The sequence below is a fragment of the Herpailurus yagouaroundi genome, unplaced genomic scaffold (assembly GCF_014898765.1).
Source record: "Herpailurus yagouaroundi ecotype Mexico unplaced genomic scaffold, PumYag 163, whole genome shotgun sequence".
Classification (NCBI taxonomy): Eukaryota; Metazoa; Chordata; class Mammalia; order Carnivora; family Felidae; genus Herpailurus; species Herpailurus yagouaroundi.
In genome coordinates, this window is record NW_024412404.1 from 62,934,043 (window position 1) to 62,947,733 (window position 13,691).

Below are 13,691 nucleotides of genomic sequence, written 5' to 3' on the forward strand. Positions count from 1 at the left end.
TTTGTGTTGTGAAATGGTTAAGTTTAAGGCCTTCCTTAACAGAAGTCCTCCCTTCCTCAGGGCAAAGCTAACTGCTATAGATTTTGGACTGTGTCTTAGTTAGATTCATTATCCCATTTAATTTCTTTTAATACACTGAAATGATATTTTTCCAGACATTTGTTCACTTCTTCAAAGGTCACTGATTCAGAGGACTAAAACGGGGTAACCAGTGAAAACCGACACCCCTCTGAGGTTGAAAGTTTAGGGAGGAGGCCGCTCCCTTAGCGCCAAGGCATGTGGGCAGAAACACCGCCCGATCGTGGCCCGTTCCCTTGATTTGTGGAATATTGCAGTAAGGCCTCCATCATTAAGAACCAATGACCGTCCAGTCAGAAGGAGGGAAAGGGGGCACTCATGGAGCTTCCACGCAGGCTTGTGGCAGAAGGAAAGCTACCCGAGGCGGGGCCCCAGCTCACACATATCTGTGATTTCAGATAGACACATTTCAACCAACAGAAACCCTACAGTCAATTACTTCAGCCACATAATGTAAATCAGTGTTGCCACACAGACTCACACTGGCCTGTTTCTAATGAGCGGGGAACCATCTAATGAGAGGAAGTGAACCATCCGTGTTATACATGGGTGCTTGGGGTCTGATGTTGAGGCTTTAGAGAAATCAGAACGTGGCCCTCTTCAACAAATCCGACGTTTTTCTTCATTTGTTTCACTATTTACTTAGTTCTTTGATCTTCAGCTTATACTGATGTTAACCTTTGCTCATCCTCTGTCCAAATGGAATCTAAATTAGTAGAAATGAATTAGCAAAATTTTATGATGTTGGCAAAAATCAACTGGGAGAAATGCCTCCTCCAAGTGAGATGTTACATCAGTGTAGAGAACAAATTTTTTATTTGTGGCAGTTAGCTTTGCTAATTGATAATGTCCAAAGAGGGTCCAGAAACACCGATTCCCACAACCCCACCAAAATCACGTGTAAGATTAGTAAAAGGAACTAATTTGCCTGCTCCTCTCTTCTCCCCAGTCGGCATGACAACTAGACTCGATGTTGAATGTAAGTGCTCTAGCTTTGAACATAGCTCATTGGTTCGTACAGATCAATGTAGCTAACGTCCCACCTACTCTCCTGCCTGGATGGCTCCAGGTAATTAAGCAACAATCGTTGTTAGTTTGGAGCTCCAGAGAGGTTGGAGTTAGGTGGCCTCCCATGCTTAGACTTCATGGGAATCTCAGTGGAAAACATGTACATAGTGAATGAACTTCGGGGTAGTTTCCCTTACTCATTGTGATGAATCTGTATTTTTTTTTTTTTTTTTTTTTACTAAATGGCATGTCTTCACTCATGACAAATCCTTAAGCTAAAATTAGGACATTGATTTTTCCAAAAAATAAGGATGTCAGCAGAGTTTATGATTTCCCTGCCGTTTCTCAAAGTTGAATCTCAAGATACTGTTTGGGAACCCCCCAGGGCAGGGCTTCTGCCTGGAGGTAACCGGTCACTGCAATTGCAATGATTTAGAGTTGAAGATGCAATCTATCTTCCTGGCAAGACCATGTGAGTGCCCATCTATTACCCTCAAAACGGATCTCCCTTGTATTTTTCACCGTAGTGCGTCTCCTGTGTTTCCTTGGCCTAGCCAAACCATAGACTTTGCGAGCTCTTGAGTTTACTGCAGAGGTAGCTAAGAAAGAAAGGGAGAAGTGAGCCTTTCTTGTGATCGGTTTCTATTTATAAGTGGACAGCAGAACACAGAGAAATTACTGCCCCAGGAGCCCACTGTACAGAATCCTAACAAGAGGCCACAGACCATGACCTGAGATCCTGGGGTGGTCCGTACTCAACTCAGAAGCATAGTTACTATGCTCCCCTTGGCCACGCATGGAACAAAGGTACCTAGTATTACATACAGAACTGAATGTGGCTTGCAATGGCGTCTAAAGACGCGTCTCCCAACTTAGGATGGTGGTGAGTCCCTCGCTGTCCATCGTGAGCTCACCCTAGCAGGTGCTGGCAGCACTTGGCCTGATTCATTCTCTAATTTAATTCTTTGAAGCCAGTCTTCTCTAGGTCCCAGTGATTTTTGTTTTTCCTTCCTGTTCCTTTACCTGTGGGCTTCTTCCTTTCTGTTCCCACTGCTCCCACTCTGACCTTGGTGTTCTCACATCCCCTGCCCTCGGCTCTCTAGCCTCCATCCTGGAGGTTCTGCTCATCCAGGCTTCGAGTTCCTGCACTGTCTCTAGGACATACCGTGGGCAGTACCTGCTTTGTGTCTTCAGTTCCTGTGGCTCCTGCTCCAGGACCGTGCTTCTCACCTGCTTTCCCCAGGTGGTCTCGTTTTGACGGTCCAGTTCTACCCCTGCCTTCTCTGGCTTCTCCAGTCCTCACGCTGCCTTCACTGACACGAGGGGTAGCACCTGCGTGTCTGGGGTGACCCGGCACCACACCAGGTGCTGGGCACACAGGAAAATGAGGCACAGTTCTGGGGAAAGACGTGCGTCTATCGATAGCACCAGCCCACTGTGCCTCCCCAGGAGATGTGCAAGAACCGGCCTGATGGCTGAGTCACTTCCCTTTGATGCGTGTCAATTCTCTCCTTAGACAAATATAAGTGATTGTAGACGAGGTCCCTCTAAGCACCTCTTCTCTCCTGAACTCAGTCAGCTTTGATACGTAATTGGTCTACGAATATAATGATATACATCACAGTATCCTCACAGCTGGGGCCTTCCCCATGGATTTTTAGAAGGCTAAAGATGGGTATATCATATTGGTGGCTTCTAAGGATACTTTCTGCGTTACCTGAATCTTCAGATCAGGTGGAATGTGGCTGTTTTCTGAAACCTGGGTAGGAATTAAATGGGTGGAAGGGAGAAGGATACGGTTTCCTGAGGTTCATAAGTAAAAACCATGCTGAGATTTTTATCTTCTGAATCTTGGCATAACTATCTTGAGTTTGAGTGTTACAAAGTATTACCTTAAATTTTCTTCTTCGCCTGTAGAGGTGAAAGAGAGGACCCATACACTCGCAGAAATGAGCACATGGTTCAGAAATGGTGTATGCATCAACCACGCGAGACTTTAAGGACGCCAAACCCCGCATAGTCAAAAATCTGCGCGTCACTTTTCACGCCCCCCCAAACTTAACTGCTAATAGCTTACTGTTGACTGAAAGCCTTACTGGTAACATAACACTGATTAACACATTTTATATGTGTTACGTATTATATTCTGTATTCTCACAATAAACTAGAGAAAAGAAAATGTGACCAACAAAATTATGAGGAAGAAAAAAGTACACTTATGTACATTTACAGTACGGTATCGAAAAACAGAACCCCAAAACTCACCTATAAATGGACCCGCACAGCTCAGACCCATGTTGCTCAAGGGTCAGCCGGATGGTATATTTAACCATGAGGTACGGTAGGGCCCCTAACGACACGTGTTGTAGTAAGTATGACTTGCTGGGGCCTGCTATTGATTAGTTCTTACGTTATCCAGCTTTGTTCTCGGAAGTGGGACACAGCAGTGGTAGGATTCAGTAAGAATTTAATTCAAAAATTGCAATAGCTTGGGATAACAAAAACATTTAAAAGTGTGGAATCTCGCTAATCTCAGCCTTCTAACTGGACTGTGGTTTTGGTACAAAGGGGGGGGACCATTGCCCTCAGGGGGGTGGGGGTGGGGATCCATGGATGGTCTGGAACACACCTTTGAGTCCGGTGACTTCGGAAGGGTATGTTGGGCACACGGCTTTTGAATGAAACAAACCCCTTTCATTTCTCCTTACTTTGAATTGAGTACACGCTATGTGAAATTGTACTCGATACCTAAAATCGGTACTTAGGAATGTAATCCTGCACGACTTTTTGTTCATGATGAATATAGACAGGAAGGAAAAGGGGAATGAGGAAATAGGAGAGTGGGGGGGAACATGAGGGTGACAGCCACACGGATGGACCGACAGACAGACACAGGAGAGGAAGGCTGATCCTCTGGGAAGTCAGTCCCAGTAAACCACGTCACATCCTGCTTGCTGTTACTTGGAGCCCCTGCCGTCAGCTATTTGATTCTCTTTCAGGGGCCGTTGGAGCGGCCCCTTCTCATCCTCTCCAGAATGGAGCCTGACCGCTCATCCAGGCTAGGACAGGCATCCGAAGTAGGACATCATACGGCTTCATGTTCTGTGAAGCCCCCAACACAGTAAGTGAAGTGTTAAACCTAGTGAACAATCCTAATTTAAGTTTATATGTCTGGGTTCTGCTTCTGCCTTTAAATCTCTCCGAGACCCTCCTGGATCGGATGGCCTTTTCCTTCGCGAGGCTTGGGAGAGAGGGACCGGATGGTGGGGACGGCTTCTGTAGGTTCGTGGAGACAAGTTAGCTCCATAGTGAGTAAGCAGTGCTGATGATCAGGAAGCGAGTCTCTGCATACATCACAACCCTAAAAGTACTTTTTCAAAGGAAAACATGAATCTTTCCAAAACCTTAAGCGACCCCTCTTTGCTTTGGCCTTCTTGAAGCTGTGGACGGGAGCAGAGGTGTTAAAGAAGTGGAACCTTTTACAAGTTTTGGGGTTTGTTGGTTTGTTTGTTTGTTTCTTTTTTTTTAAGCATTTTCAGATACGTAGAAGAGACTGGATGGAGGAAACAGAGAGACATGATCCTCCTTAAGGGTTCTACCCCTGTGCCCATCTTTCTAGAATAAAATCTATCAGTCCCCACCCCAGTCCAGATCAGTCAGAATTTCTGGGGATGGAGACAGGGCGGCCGACATGGATGTCATCATCCATCATGCAGAGCCTCCAGGCCGCATGTTTTGTCTTGTTTTCTTCCCCACCCCCTCATTCTCTTCTCTTCTCCGCCGTATCGCTAAAGCACAGAGCAACACGGGGTACATAAAGGTACCTGTAAATATTTATTGAATGAAAGGAATAGTGAGTGATGTCCCAGGGGGGCGGGCACGGCCAGCCCCTTCCATTTTGTCCAGAATGAACCTGGGGCACAGCCAAATGCAGGGTTGGTCACCGGCACTGCCCAGGCCACGGCTAGCAAGGTGGGGCCTGCGGTGGGGGTGGACTCACATTCTGCAGAGGGACAGTGAGTGGCCAGTCATTTGTCAGGGTTTAAAATAAGGGGCCGTTTGGTTGTCACCGCTGCCTTGTGGACTGATTAGTGAACAGCAGATTCCAAAGAAATTGGCACCTGGCAGGCTAATAGCAGGAATAAGGCATCTTCACACCTCTGTTCTTTTGACATTTCTGGTTGGGGATGTAAAACATCTCGAATTTTGTCCCTTCCTAGGAATCCCACGGCTGGGGAAAGCTCTCCCTAACCATGGATCTGGGCTTTGAGATCTGGGCTTATACATTGGAGGGGGAGTACTCAAGATCATCTATTTAAGATTCTCACACTCTCGGCTTTTCTGGACATAGCGATTCCTGCGTGTGTTTTCTCCTACGATCGTTAAGAACTGGGGTGTAGAGACTGACTGCCTGATTGAGTTCTGGCCCTTCCTTGAATCAGCCTAGAATCTAGAGCATGTTACACAGCCTGGGGGGATCATAAAATAAGAGTTAATACTTCTGTGGTGCTTGGCACAGATTAGTTACCCTTTTGTGCTTTATGTATGTTCTAACAATGCGTTCTCCAAACTCTCTCGGAAGGAGAGGTTCCCAGTTGTTGTTGTTGTTTTAAAGTTTATTTATTTCTTTTTAGGGGCGCCTGGGTGGCGCAGTCAGTTAAGCGTCCGACTTCAGCCAGGTCACGATCTCGCGGTCCGTGGGTTCGAGCCCCGCGTCAGGCTCTGGGCTGATGGCTCAGAGCCTGGAGCCTGTTTCCAATTCTGTGTCTCCCTCTCTCTCTGCCCCTCCCCCGTTCATGCTCTGTCTCTCTCTGTCCCAAAAATAAATTAAAAAAAAAAAAGTTGAAAAAAATTAAAAAAAAAAATAAAGTTTATTTATTTCTTTTTAGAGAGGGAGAACAGGGCAGGGGCAGAGAGAAGGAGAAGGAGAGAGAATCTCAAGCGGGCGCTGTGCTATCAGCGCAGAGTCTAAAGCGGGGCTCGAACCCGCGAACCGTGAGATCACCTCTTGAGCTTGGAATCAAGAGTTCCACGCTCAACCGACTGAGCCACCCGGGCGCCCTGAGGTTTCCATTTTTTATAAAGGTGGAGACATCGAGGCACTGATGGCAAGTCAGTGCCCATGGCCACATGGATAGTAACCGTCAGAACTGGGGGGACACGTGCAGACAGTGTCGCCTAGACATTGCTCTCAACACTCCGATCTGGGACGAGGGCTCAGTCGGTCGGTGCCTTTAAAACCCTCAGAGTGCGGTTCTGGTGATGCCGTCTCTGGTGGCGAAGGGGACGCTGATACGAACAACACACTTAGAACATGTTATGCGTGTGGGCGACACCAAGTTCAGTCCTTGACAGAAACATGCTTAAAGGTTTCAACCTCGAGTGGCTGAATAAAAGTCTATACTTGTCTTAGTTTTTTTTTTTTTTTTTTCCCCCAAGACGGGCACACCATTGGTCCCTCTCACTGACTCTTCAGATCTAGAGTTAGAACTGGTGCTTCGATGTAGCATTTAATGATCGCTAGGAGCGATTTAATGATCGCTAGAGCCTGGAGCCCTGGCTGACGGTCCATTCTCTAACACTCACTCGGCAGCTGACCCTGCGCCACAGAGGACCTGCCCCGCGCTTCCTCCGCTCAGTAAGAGTGGGTGATATTTTCATAGACCCAGTGTTCCGACCATGCAATAAATTCCATCATTCAGCCTCACCCTGGGTATTTTTGGCACACTAGCAAATCCGGTAGACACAATAAATAAAGTGGAGTTATACTTAAAGGAGACTTAACTTCATATACAGAGACAAATATAAAGAACAGGAACAAAGCAACTTAAGCAAGGATTGAAACCACGTCTGTGAAGCCACCAAGCTGACAGCCGCCATTAAAACAAACACACACAGGAAGTGATCGAGAAAGGCAGCTCTCACTGGGCTCTTTGATGACTGGAAAAGTCAAATGAAAAATATGGCCTGACGGTATTTTTTAAATTTCAAATTCTCTACACCGGCATGTGGCATGAACTTTTCTTGGGAATGATTCCCGTCCACACTTCTCTGAGCTGTGTGAGACTCAAGTGCATGATTAATAGGAAATGGCCATTTGTGCCATGTGATTTCAACGAAGGAAAAAGAAAGAGGGCAAGTCTTTATGCAGCACTCTGCTATTGGTAACAAGGAAGTGATAAATTGATGAGCCTGGCCCAAAGATCCATGGAGTTGATGTCATGATGTGAAACTGAATTGTGAGGTCAAGGCCGAGAGGCAGACAGATATCTTCCAGTCAGCCTTCAGTTGACTCTATGAACTCTCCAGCATTTTGGTAAAGCGGTAGTGAAAGTTCCTTCCAACCAAAAAAATGGTTTGGGGGTATAGGAACATTGTATGTGTCTGATTGACGTGTTAGAATTTCTCATTTCTCCTTGTTGTTCTTTTACTCTAGTACTGGGCCAATAAACTCAAACACTTTCTTCCTTTAGAAACTCAGTTTCTACCCAAGTGAATTTTTACCAAAGAAAACTCTAAGGTTGAGTCTGGTGGTAGAAAAACCCAAGTCTTGGATTCCTTTTTCTTGCCTAAACACCGTGTAGCCAGGTGTGAGGACTGTCCATTTCTAGAAGCAGGCTTCCTTTTTACCACCCTCTCATGTATTTCCTTTTAATTTCTACTACAAAAAATGTGCAACTTCAAGTGAAAGAGAAAAATTATTGTTCAATCTGGATTCCCTGAATTTCTAGCAAAATCATTGATGAGGTTTATTGTTAGTAGCCTCATTAAATATTTATTAAGCATCTGTCATTAGGTAATACTATTCTTAGTCCTTCAAAAATTTCTTTGTCTTGTGAATCCTTTACTCCATTTTCATTCTCTTCTTTGAAAGTATTTCTCACGTTGGTTCTAAGAAGATGATGAAACTGTATTTTTTTGAAATAGTATTTCTGGTTCGAAACTCAAAGTCAACTTTCTAATGGTCATCACATCTTTTCCCCCAAACCTGCTGGTTCCCTGACTTCCCTGTTTCCATCTATATCACCCACCACCCTGGTGGTATCTTTAATCCCGTCTTCATGTTGCCGTGTTATAGAGATCTGCCGTGTGGGATATTTCTCTCACAGCTGTCCCCTGACATCTCTCCCTAATGCCACCACTCACCCTTGGTACCAGTTAATTCTCACCTGTTATACCCTTTCATCTGGTTCATCTCTAGCTAACAAGACTCAGTCTTCTATGGACATGTATATTAACTGTTCAAAGCATTCACCCTTTACCCATAGCTAGTGAGTGGAGGCCATTCCTGTCCTACTGGTTCTACCTTAAACTGGCTCACACTCCTTCTTCACTCTCCGATCCTCACCCCTGCACCTTTGCCTGGTGTCGCTTCTCACTCTTCCCGTACAGATCTCCAGCTCTGAGCACGTGACGGATGGGCTTCAGGTCCAGGATTTGCATGTGCTGGGCTCGGGGGTCCGATCTCAACCTTCGTCCCAGCCAGGGTGTTGCTTTCTCTCGGGTACCTCCACGTGTGCGGTCTGTCCTATCCCGATTCTGCCTCCCACCTCCTTTCGCCCTCCTGGACTGGAGCTTCTTGAGGAACCCGTCACTTGGTTTTGTGACACTCACACATTGTCCTGGCCACTGCCGCTACTGCTCAGTACATTTCCATGAACGAGTAGTCCTTTGTAGACAAAACCATCCTCCTGTCAGTGTACCTTCCTTATGTGTGCCCATTTTTCAGAACCCAGGTTTTATAATTCCAGCACATTTCCAAGGACACGAAAGCCACTTACTATGAAAGCAAGCAGATTTCCTAAAGCAAGTTAAAGATGACCTAAGGTGTTTAGTCTAACCACTAAGGACACATGGAAACGATAAAGAAACGAGAAGTTGACATACACATGCTTCCCAGGGAACAACCAGTGTGGAGGGACCCACGTCACCACTGAAATGACGAACAGAGACTGGTCAGTTTCACGGAGGTCGGATGTGAATGTGATGCATCTCCACAGTAGTTGCTTCACCTGAGCAGCCGAAATGAGCAGCTGAGGCCATCAGCCTCCTTTCCCCCTCATTCCCTCTGGAGTACTGAAGAGAGCAACTTTTCTTTGTGCAGCATTTGTGGCCTCCCAAAGTCCTTCTCATGTCCCTCGTATGCTATAGTTTACGGCATTCCATTTTATGCCCAAGGCTAGATTATTAAGGACTGAATTGGAATTTTCCATAGTAACTGCAGCATAAACTTTGATTAGCATCTTGCCATGGTGTTACCATCTTTAAAAAATTTCTTTTCCCCGGTCATGGCTATAAGAGCGTAACTCAGGTGAACGTAGTGTGCCAGCCTGATCCCCTCTCTGATCTTTTCTGACCCACACCTGAGTAACAGCAAGATGACGTGGTAAAGAGAGTAATGTGGATGTACAGTAGTCTGAATAATCCGATCAATATACTAGAAAAGCAATATGCACGAATATTGACTTCGGGGATATTTCTTTTCCAATTCCTTTTAAATATGGTATTAGTGAAAAGGTGTGTAATTTGGAAACACGATCCTTCTTGTCCCTAATAGCTGCTTTTCTATATTCAAATTAATTTTCTCTCTGTCCCAATTAGAGCTGAGAATATGCACTCAGCAGAAAGACACAGAACTATCAGGTTAGAGTGTTTTGTGTTTATTTTAGATCAGCAGTTTGTCTCTTGATGATATCTCTGTATACCTCGAAGCCCGTCAGCCTCATTCATTATGGTATGAATGATGTCTGAAGTGCACAGACTCAGACCCACGCTGAATATCCTGATGGCTTATGGAAGAGGAAATGCTGATTGACTTTATATCAGGAATTGAATTTGGCACCAGGACATGTGTCCTGAAGTCATGGTTTCTCTTACTCTGAGAGTGTACGATTCTTGGTCGCTTGGAGACACTGCAGTGCCTCTGGATCTGAGGCAGATACAGTAGCATACATGGTCCAGAGGTTCGAACCTGTACTTTGTATGGGTTGGCGTTTAACGTGAGATGACGTCTCAACAGTTTGTTTACATGAATCCCGGCAGGGTCCCCACAACTTGGTCCCAATCCACTCCTCTGACCTTAATACATAAGATGTGCAACTTTTAAAGTAAATGGACTATGGTGGCTCAGTCGGTTAAGCATCTGACTCTTGATTTTGGCTCGGGTCATGATCTCACGGTTCATGGGATTGAGCCCCATTAAGAGCGCATGGCCTGCTTGGGATTCTCTCTCTCTGCTCCTCCTCTGCTTGTGCGCGTGTGTGCGCTCTCTCTCCAAATAAATAAACTAAAAAATAAATGGATGAAAAATTATGGTGTTTTACTATGTTTATGCTATAAGTGAGCTCAAATATCGAAGAAAGGCTTATCCAAATGTTTGTATGCGAATTTCACGGTAATAAAAGTGTTGTCATGTAGTATCAATCATATTAAATTTTCCTTTAAAATATTGAAGTCACTCCATAATGTTATGAAATATTAAAATCAAATATGTGAGGAGACTGAGAAGGATCTGCTTCATAAATTATGTCAGCTAATTTGGGGCTGGAAGCAAAGGTCTCAATGGAATTACGGTGGGGAAGGGTTCTTCACATTTATGAAGGAACTGTTTAAAAAAGATGCCAGTTTTGTTTGGGGAACCCTAATAACCTCCCTTTCTCCCAGATGACCGGTTTGCCTCAAATAGACATGTTTTTTTTGGTTAACCACCGGATCGGTTACGTAGCAGCCTTGACGTGTTACCTGCTCAAGTGTCTGGTGGGCTGGTCCAGAGCTCCAGGATACCAAATCCCCACTGCCCCTGCCTTCCTCCGCGGATGCTGGTCCGTAGACCCATCGCTGTACCGTCTAGCTGTGATTTCTTTATCGTCATTCCCCGGGAAGTAGCCTGTCCCCAACAGTAACTAATCTCCTCATACAAGAGAGCTCAGTAGTTGCTGCTCTAAATGAGACAGCCATGGGTTGGAACAGCCAGGAGAATACAAATGTCTAGCTAAGTGAACGCATCTGTCCAGCTGGTCTGCTGTGATCAACTGTTCTGAGAATCATTTTTATTTTCTGACTGCTTATTTCAATGTGTAGGAGTCTTCCTGGTAGACTGATGCCTTTCATGCACAAGCCTTTCAGTTACGTGCTTGTTTACTTGCATTTTTTTTTTTTTTTCTTGATCGAGGGAAAAACAAGACAAAAATCCTCTATTCTGCCATGGGGAAAACAATTGTGGCAGAACAGAGAAGCCCCCCGGGCAAACAGAGTAATAAGGGTATCTAACTTTCCACGGGGCTTTTTGGAAGCGATTTGTGCAAAGCCTGGAACTCTCCGGCTTTTGCCTTCTTTGCTTATCTTAACCAGTATTTGTGCTCGTCAATCGGATAATGGGCCTGATTGAAGTAAAAGCTCCAAGTCCTGATCACAGTAACAAAAAATGAAGTCGTGACAACTGTAGGAAGTTCAAAGGCATACTCTGCGTTTCAAGGGCATCCTGTCTTTAAGCAGAGGTCTTTCATTTGGCTAAAGAAATTAAACAGAATCCTTCTGTCTTTAAGGAAATGGTGAACTGGGTGAAGGAAAGCCCAAACTCTCTGTAGCTAGCATAATTTATGCAAAATCATGCAATTAGCGATAGCTGTGCTAGACATTTTTTATCCACATGCGCCTCCAATAAAACCCTCGTGAGAAGCAGTGCCACCTAATGTAAGTAGTAAACATGGGTAGTAAATTACTAATATCTGGTGAGGCATGCAGACGGCAGGCCTTCCATTTTTCCTTTGAGATGCTTGTGCCCATCTGCTAATCATTCTTGCAACAACAACAACAACAACAACAACAAAGAGGCAAGGATAAATATGAACTTTTCTTTGGAAAGGGACATTCAACAGGATATGAATGCAATAAATAGCACAACGTGAATAGTACAAACCAGCACTTTCCGCCTCTGCAAAGTGAAACGATGGTTACTTTCTGCTCGCTCTGTGGCAGAAGCTTAACAACGTTAGAGCACTTTCATACATGTGCGACTCGTTGGGAATGGCCCAGGTCAGGTGATTTGGGTGGGATTTTTCAGTCAAGTCCCCTTCGCTCTAACCTTGACAGTCCCCCACTGGCATGTGGACGGGTAACCCCTAGCCAGTCCCTGTCCGAGGGAAAACCTCCCAGCGCATGGACCCGACCCTCTGCCAGTCTGAGCTGTAGTCCTGTGAAATGCTAGTGTGCGTTGGTAGCCAAGGCAGGGCTAGCCCAAAGTTCCTTCCCACTCTGGCCAGTTCACCTCAGGATGCTTCCGCAGGATTTAAGCGCCCAAGCAGACAAGGTCACATTAAACTGCTCTACTGCCTTCTCCGGCTCCAGCCCCCAGGCACAGACCTGCGGCGGGAAAGGGGTCGGGGCAGAAGCCCTGCTCTGTAGATGAGCCAAAAAACACCTACTTTCTCCCCTATTTACTCCAGAGGCGCCTCTCCTCCCCCACTCCTGGCATCCCCTTATCGCCAGCTCCATCTGCCCATGGCATATTTCTGGGTAGGAGAATGCTGAGGTCACAGGGACGGGTTCTTCATCCCGGCGCTGGAGACGCCAGCTGGGAACCCTGAGCATGAACCAGCAAGACGCAGACTCTCGCTCTTGACTTTGGGCTCCAGGCGCTGCCCCGGCCCCGGGCCGGCCCGCGGGCACCCTCCTCCCTCTTGCCCTCGCCCGCCAGCAAGCTCGTTCGCTCGCTCTGCAGCATTGGTTGGTTTCCCACGCCTGCCCCGGGCTGACACGGGATGCCGCGCACCCCGAAGGCCCGCGGGCACCGACCCGGGCCCGCGGCCCCGCGAAAGTGCCAACCCGAGCGAGCCCTGGCGCCACGGGAGGAAATGGGCATTTCACGTGGGCATCTGCCTTCGCTCCCGCTCGCTCTTCTCCTTCGCGGCCGGCGTCAGGGCCCTTCTGCTCGGACTTATCCCCACCCCACCCCCCACCCCCGCCCCGAAGTTAATCAGCCGTACTTGCCAGTTCGCTTTAGTTTGGAAAATACTTAAACACCTCGAAACGTTCCGGGGACGCGGCCGCCCGCGATCCCCCAGTTCTGCCTGGCCAGGGCTCTCGGGCGCTCAGGAGGCTGTGGCGTTTGTCTAGAACCGACAGCGTAGACATGCAGCCCCGCTCCTCCCAGGCCGTCGCCAAAGTTGCCAGACGCCCCTCGGCGACCCGGCCGCGCCAGATGCAGTTGCATAACCTCGCCCGCCGCCCGGTCCGCTCCTGGCTGCACCGGCGCGTCCTGGCCCCGGGAGCCGCCGAGTCCCCGGCGAAGCCCGTTTGGGGGCGAGTGCGAGCGCCCGACCGGGGTCGGCGCCCGTCCGAGCGGTGCTCTGCCCGCGGCCAAGTGCAGCGGGCGCCGGGGCGCGGGAGGAGGGCGCGCGGGGCTCCGCTTACCTTCCGCTGCTTACAGATAAGTCGAGGTCGGTGCGGCGCCTGGCTCGGGCATGTCTCGCCGCGGACCCGGGCGAGCCTGGCGCGGCGCGGAGCACTCCGGGCAGGGCATCCGCGGCGAGGCTCGCCGGGCTCGCGCGGAGGAAGGCTCGGCTCCGGGGACTTGGCCGGCTGCGCGCCCGCCGCCCGCCCCCTCC

At 47.7% G+C, this 13,691-nt stretch overlaps 2 protein-coding genes across 6 annotated transcripts in view; one reads left to right on the forward strand and one right to left on the reverse strand.

The window, feature by feature from the left end:
• The window catches only part of INSYN2A (inhibitory synaptic factor 2A), a 58,711-nt gene extending 45,046 nt beyond the window's left edge, over window positions 1-13,665 (reverse strand). For all 5 annotated transcript variants that reach the window (XM_040486772.1, XM_040486767.1, XM_040486771.1 and 2 more), the window contains exon 1: window positions 13,498-13,665. The gene's annotated coding sequence lies outside the window, so the exon portion shown is untranslated. The remainder of the gene's footprint in view (window positions 1-13,497) is intronic.
• Window positions 1-13,691, forward strand: part of DOCK1 (dedicator of cytokinesis 1) — a 473,828-nt gene that overhangs the window by 209,154 nt on the left and 250,983 nt on the right. The window lies entirely within an intron of this gene.